Raw genomic sequence first — 6,112 nt, forward strand, 5'->3', positions numbered from 1 at the left:
CTGTGCATTATTAAACATGAAGGCAACCGACCGTTGGTCAGTGAGGAGAGTGAATCTCCTGCCGGCCAGGTAATGCCTCCAATGCCGCACAGCTTCAACGATGGCTTGGGCCTCTTTTTCGACGGAGGAGTGCCGAATTTCAGAGGCATGGAGGGTGCGGGAAAAGAATGCCACGGCCTGCCTGCCTGGTTGAGTGTGGCGGCCAGAGCGACGTCTGATGCATCGCTCTTGACTTGGAAGGGGAGCATCTCGTCGGCCGCATGCATCGCGGCCTTGGCGATGTCGGCCTTGATACGGTTAAAGGCCTGGTGAGCCTCGGCCGTCAGAGGAAAAACAGCGGATTGAATGAGTGGGCGGGCCTTGTCCACATAGTTTGGGACCCACTGGACGTAATACGAAAAGAACCCCAGGCAACGTTTGAGGGCCTTGGGGCAGTGGAGGAGGGGGAGTTCCATGAGGGGGAGCATGCGATCGGGGTCGGGCCCCAGAACTCCGTTCTGGACCACATAGCCAAGGATTGCTAAGCGGTTCGTGCTGAACACGCACTTCTCCTTGTTATACGTGAGGTTGAGGAGAGTGGCGGTGTGGAGACATTTGGCACGGTTGGCGTCATGGTCCTGCTGTTCGTGGCCGCAGATGGTGACATTGTCCAGGTACGGGAATGTGGCCCGCAGCCCGTACCGGTCAACCATTCGGTTCATCTCCCTTTGGAAGACCGAGACCCCATTGGTGACGCCGAAGGAAACCCTAAGGAAATGGTAAAGGCGGCCGTCTGCCTCGAACACAGTGTATGGGCGGTCCGCCTTGCAGATGGGAAGCTGGTGGTAGGCAGATTTCAGGTCTACTGTCGAGAAGACCTGGTACTGTGCAATCTGATTGACCATATCAGATATGCGTGGGAGGGGGTAGCATCAGCTGCATGTACCGATTGATGGTCTGACTGTAGTCAACGACCATCCTGTTTTTCTCCCCAGTTTTGACTACCACCTGGGCTCTCCAGGGGCTGTTGCTGGCCTCGATGATACCTTCCCGCAGCAGCCGCTGGACCTCAGACCTGATGAAGGTCCTGTCCTGGGCGCTGTACCGTCTGCTTCTGGTGGCGATGGGTTTGCAATCCAGGGTTACATTTGCAATAAGGGAAGGTGGGTCGACCTTAAGGGTCGCGAGACCGCACACAGTAAGGGGTGGTAGGGGAATTTCAGGGTTAGGCTCTGAAGGTTGCACTGGAAGTCCAGGCCAAGTAGCAGGGCAGCGCAGAGGTTGGGGAGGACGTAGAGGCGGAAGCCGCTGAACTCCACGCCCTGGACGGTGAAGGTGGCGATGCAGTACCCCCGGATCACCACGGAGTGGGACCCGGAGGCCAGGGAGACTCTCTGGTTAGCGGGGTGTACCGCGAGGGAGCAGCGCCTTACCGTATCGGGGTGAATGCGTGGAGAGGAGGTGCCTGGCGGAGAGTGTGTTAGTCCGCTGAGCGTAGTTTTCCTTCAGTAGCGCCATGGCCTCTGCGCAGGTCGGCGTGTCCTGGACAAGTGGAAAGATGTTGGAACTGAGCCGCGTGTAAAGGACCTGGAGCTTCTGTGCTTCTGGAATTTCATCTGGCGCAGACCCGATGTACGCTTCAAAACAGGCTAGCCAATGTTCAAAGTCCTTTTTGGCGTTGTCTGCTTGCGGATCCAGCTGCAGGCGATCCTGCTTGATGCCGGGGTCCATCTTCTGAAAACTTTAGTGTAATAAATTGATGCGCAATAAATTACACAAAGTCGAGAGTAGGATGTTATCGAGGCTTTATTACACTGAGATGTGTGGCCTCCTACAGCAGCTGACGAAATGGCTGCTGTACTGGGAGCACACATATTTATACTCCGCCTCCTGGGCAGAGCCAGCAGGCAGGGATCTCCCCCTGTACCTGTCGTACAGGGGCCTTACCGTAAAGCACCTATATCAACATCCTATATATACTATATATACATCAGTGGTGACTGCCACAGTCTCTGATCATGGAGTCAACAATATCACCAAAGTTGCAGGACAGCGCTAGCAGGTGGAGCTTAGTTGAGAAGGAGTTGAAAGATTCATCTTTATCTTGTAGACGCTGTTTGAATATGTAGCGCTCGAAGATTTCATTGGTGTCCACTTCACAGTGACTGTCAAACTTGTCCAGGGTGGTCTGAAACTTTGTCTTGTCCTGGCCTTCGGTGAAGTTAAACGAGTTGAAGAGTTTGATGGTTTGATCACCCACTGTTGAGAGGAGAAGCGCGATCTTCCTTGCATCAGATGCACCCACGAGGTCTGAAGCTTCGATGTACAGCAGAAACTTATGCTTGAATGTCCGCCAGTTGGCACTGAGATTGCCGGAGGTCCTGAGCTGGTGAGGAGCCTGAATCTTCTCCATGGTGCCAGGATACATTCGCTGGTCGTCACGGAACGGACTGAGGTAAACCACCTAGATTAAGCAGTCTCCTGGTAGCATGTCATGTTATGTACTCTGGGATAACACAGGCTGCAACTGGATGCAGCTTTAACCAAAAGATGCTCCAGACCTTGAAGTTAGTTCAATCTGATTTATTGAACCAGCAGCACAGTTAGCACAGTTCTCTATGAGTTCGACTCTCTGCTAACCTCAGTGTGGTTACTCTGGCTGACTGAACCAGACTAGCTCTTAGCCACATGCTGGAGGTGTGATACTGTACATACACCCTGACTCACTCTGTAGATGTTCATCAGTGGAAAGAGGCGGAGTGTGAGTGCCTCGTGCCTTTTATAGTGAGATACCACCCCTGAGTGGTCATTGGTCATGTTCTGTTCTCTGTGTTCATTATCTGCATGTCTGCATATCATGATATTGGGGTTGTCCTGTGAGGGGGGGCGGGGGGCTGGATCAGTGCTATAGTTACCCAGAAGCTAGAAGTGGTTTTAATTCCCACTCAATTGCCATGAAATGTTTACCTGGGAACTTCTGAGAGATGGGCGAGGGGTGGGAGTACCTGCCAGATACATTGTCCCGGAGCTCGAAAGGTACAGGACATTATCTCTGCCCCCCTTCAGTGGTGGAGGTATCACTGATAGAAGTATCTTTCTCAAGGCCTGTAGATGGTGCGGTTTGATCCTGGTGTCTGACAATTCCTTCCTGTGATAATGAATGGTGCCTTTCTGATACATTAAAAGGCAATGTCATGTGTACTTTTCACTTAAAGCAACTTCTTTTTGTGTCACTGCAGAATAGAGTTCTCTGTTCAGCTGGTTTGCAGTCGTCTATAAGTGTGTTGAGCAATCAGCAGCCAGTCTAGTGCTTGGACTACTGTAAGAGGCTGTCGAGCTACTTGATGCTGCTGGTTCTTTCTGGATGAGAGGATGAAGAGACTCACTGGACTGCTTTGTCCGCTTTACTCTTTAAAAAAAAATGTTTTTAATGAGGTTTTTGTAGTATACAGAGCAAGGATAAGTGTCGACATATGTTTGACGACAAAAGGAAGAATAAAGAGAAATATTTGCACATCGTTCTGTTTCTGTTATTTATATCAGTCGTCTTACATTATTCACAATGGTTACCTTTTCCTATTTTTGTTTTCCAGTAGGTGTTTGGTTCTGGCTGGGTCCCCTGGTGTGTGTGTCCCCCCCCTTTCTTCCTGAATCCCCCGGCCGTCTAGCATGCCTTCTTCCCTCGTCTGTTCTTGTGCCCTGCTCAAGTTGCGCTGGTGTGATGCCGTATCTCGTGCCATTTGATGGGGATGGTTGGGTTGCGTGCCTCTTTGTTCCCCCTCTCCCCTCCTCCTCCCCCTCCTCCCCCTCCTCCCCCTCCCCCTCCCCCTCCTCCCCTTTCCCTCCTCCCCTTTCCCTCCCCCTCCCCTCTCCCCTCTCCTTGCTGTATCATGACTACCCTCTCCTTTTCTTTGGCTTATTGGCTGTTGGTTACAAACAGGTCTTGGAACAAGTGAATGGCTCCCATGTTTTGTGGAAGCCCTCTTCCAACCCCCGGATGACGAATTTAATTTTCTCCAGTTGGAGAAATTCCGCTAGGTCGGACAGCCAGTCTGCAGCTTTGGGCGGTGCTGCTGACCGCAAGCTGAGCAGGATTCTATGGCGGGCGATTAGGGAGGCAAAGGCAAGGGCGTCGGCCCTCTTCCCCATGAATAGATCTGGCTATTCTGAGACCTCGAAGAATGCCACCCTTGGGCATGGCTCCACCCTCATCCCCACCACTTTGGACATTGCCAAAAAAAAGGTTGCCCAAAAACCCAGCAAGTCTGGGGCAAGACCAGAACATGTGGGCGTGGTTGGCCGGGCCTCCTTGGCATCGTTCATATTTGTCCTCCTCCTCCGGGAAGAATCTGCTCATTCGGTCGTTCTCGTCAAATGGGCTCTATGTATCACTTTTAGCTGAGCCTTGCACACGTGGAGGTGGAGTTGACCCTGTACAGTGCTTCGCTCCAGAGTCCCCATCCTATTTCAAACCCCACATCCTCCTCCCACTTCTCTCTCGTCTCATCCAGTTGAGTGTTAGTCCCCCTTAGTAATCGCCCATACCTGTCGCCACAGTTCACTTTCCCTAGGATGGCCGCGTCCAGTAGGTCCTCTAGCAGTGATTGTTGTGGTGGTCGTGGGTATGTCCTCGTTTCCCGAAGAGGTTTTTGACCTGCATGTACCTTAGTTCGTTTCCACCCCCCGTAAGCTGTAACTTCTCTGTCAGTTCCTCAAGCTTTGTCAGTCTATTGTCAGTATAAAAGACCCGAACTGTTAAGTGCCCCCGTCCTGTCTCCACCTTTTGTGGCTGTGGATAGTGCAGAATATCAATGTCGCCTTCCAGATACTGTGCAAGTTGAAGGGTGTTTTTTGTTTAGGTGGAGGGTTTTCGCTGGGTCGACTATTTGTTGCAGGTGTAATAAGTTTGTAAGGGGGCAACTGCCTCCCCCCCCTTCCTGCTGACTGTGGCAGTGTTAATGTTTTGGAGGAGGTGACCTGTGGCTTTATGTGTGTCTTTGTTTGGGAGGGGGAGGTCCATGGGAGTCTCTTGCATAGGTGAAAGAGGAGAGGGGTGGGAGGAGGGGAGGGGGATTAATAGGACGAGCCTTTGGGCAGGAGTTGCCACGCAGGCAGAAAATGCGGAAGTGGGGCAGCACGGTGGCGCAGTGGGTTAGCCCTGCAGCCTCACGGCGCCGAGGTCCCAGGTTCGATCCCGGCTCTGGGTCACTGTCCGTGTGGAGTTTGCACATTCTCCGTGTGTTTGCGTGGGTTTCGCCCCCACTACCCAAAAGATGTGCAGGTTAGGTGGATTGGCCACGCTAAATTGCCCCTTAATTTGGAAAAAATGAATTGGGTACTCTAAATTTATTTTTTTTCAAAAGAAAATGCGGAAGTGTGGTGGGGGCGATGGCTGCATGGGATGGCAGTGAGGGGAGGGGGAGGGAGGGAAATGCGAAATGGTAGGATTGGAGAAGAAGCGTGGTCAGGGGCAGATAAGGGGGCCATCCTGGATGGGCCCGGTAGAGGCTGAAATTAAAGGGGACAGAGCTGATAGAGGAGGATGAGGGACAGTGGAGGGGAAAGGAGATGTAAGCCTCCTGTAAGGTTTATAACATAGAACGTGCGAGGGCTCAATGGGCCTGTCAAGAGATTTCAGGTCAGGAATCTGAAGGCGGGGGTGGTCTTTCTGTAGGAGATGCATCTCTGTGTGAGAGACCAGGTTATACCTGGCACAAAGAAAGATGGTTGTGGTGGTCGGAGGTCAATCATCTCTTCCCCAGGACATCACTGCAGGAGTTCCTCAGGGTAGTGTCCTAGGCCCAACCATCTTCAGCTGCTTCAATGCCCTGCCTTCCATCATAAGGTCAGAAGTGGGGATATTTGCCGATGAGTGCAAAATGTTCACCGCCATTCGCGGCTCCTCAGATAATGAAGCAGTTCATGTCCAAATGCAGAAAGACCTAGACAATATCCAGGCTTCGGCTGACAAGTGGCAAGTTACGTTCGCGGCACTCAAGTGCCAGGCAATGATAATTTCCTACAAGAGAGGGTCTAACCATTGCCCCCGGGCAGGTGGCAGATGAAGTTCCAAGCTGAGAAATGTGGAGTGATTCATTTTGGCAGGAAGAACACGGGAGATAATGTAAAACAA

The sequence above is a fragment of the Scyliorhinus torazame genome, chromosome 3, assembly GCF_047496885.1.
Source record: "Scyliorhinus torazame isolate Kashiwa2021f chromosome 3, sScyTor2.1, whole genome shotgun sequence".
Lineage (NCBI taxonomy): Eukaryota > Metazoa > Chordata > Chondrichthyes > Carcharhiniformes > Scyliorhinidae > Scyliorhinus > Scyliorhinus torazame.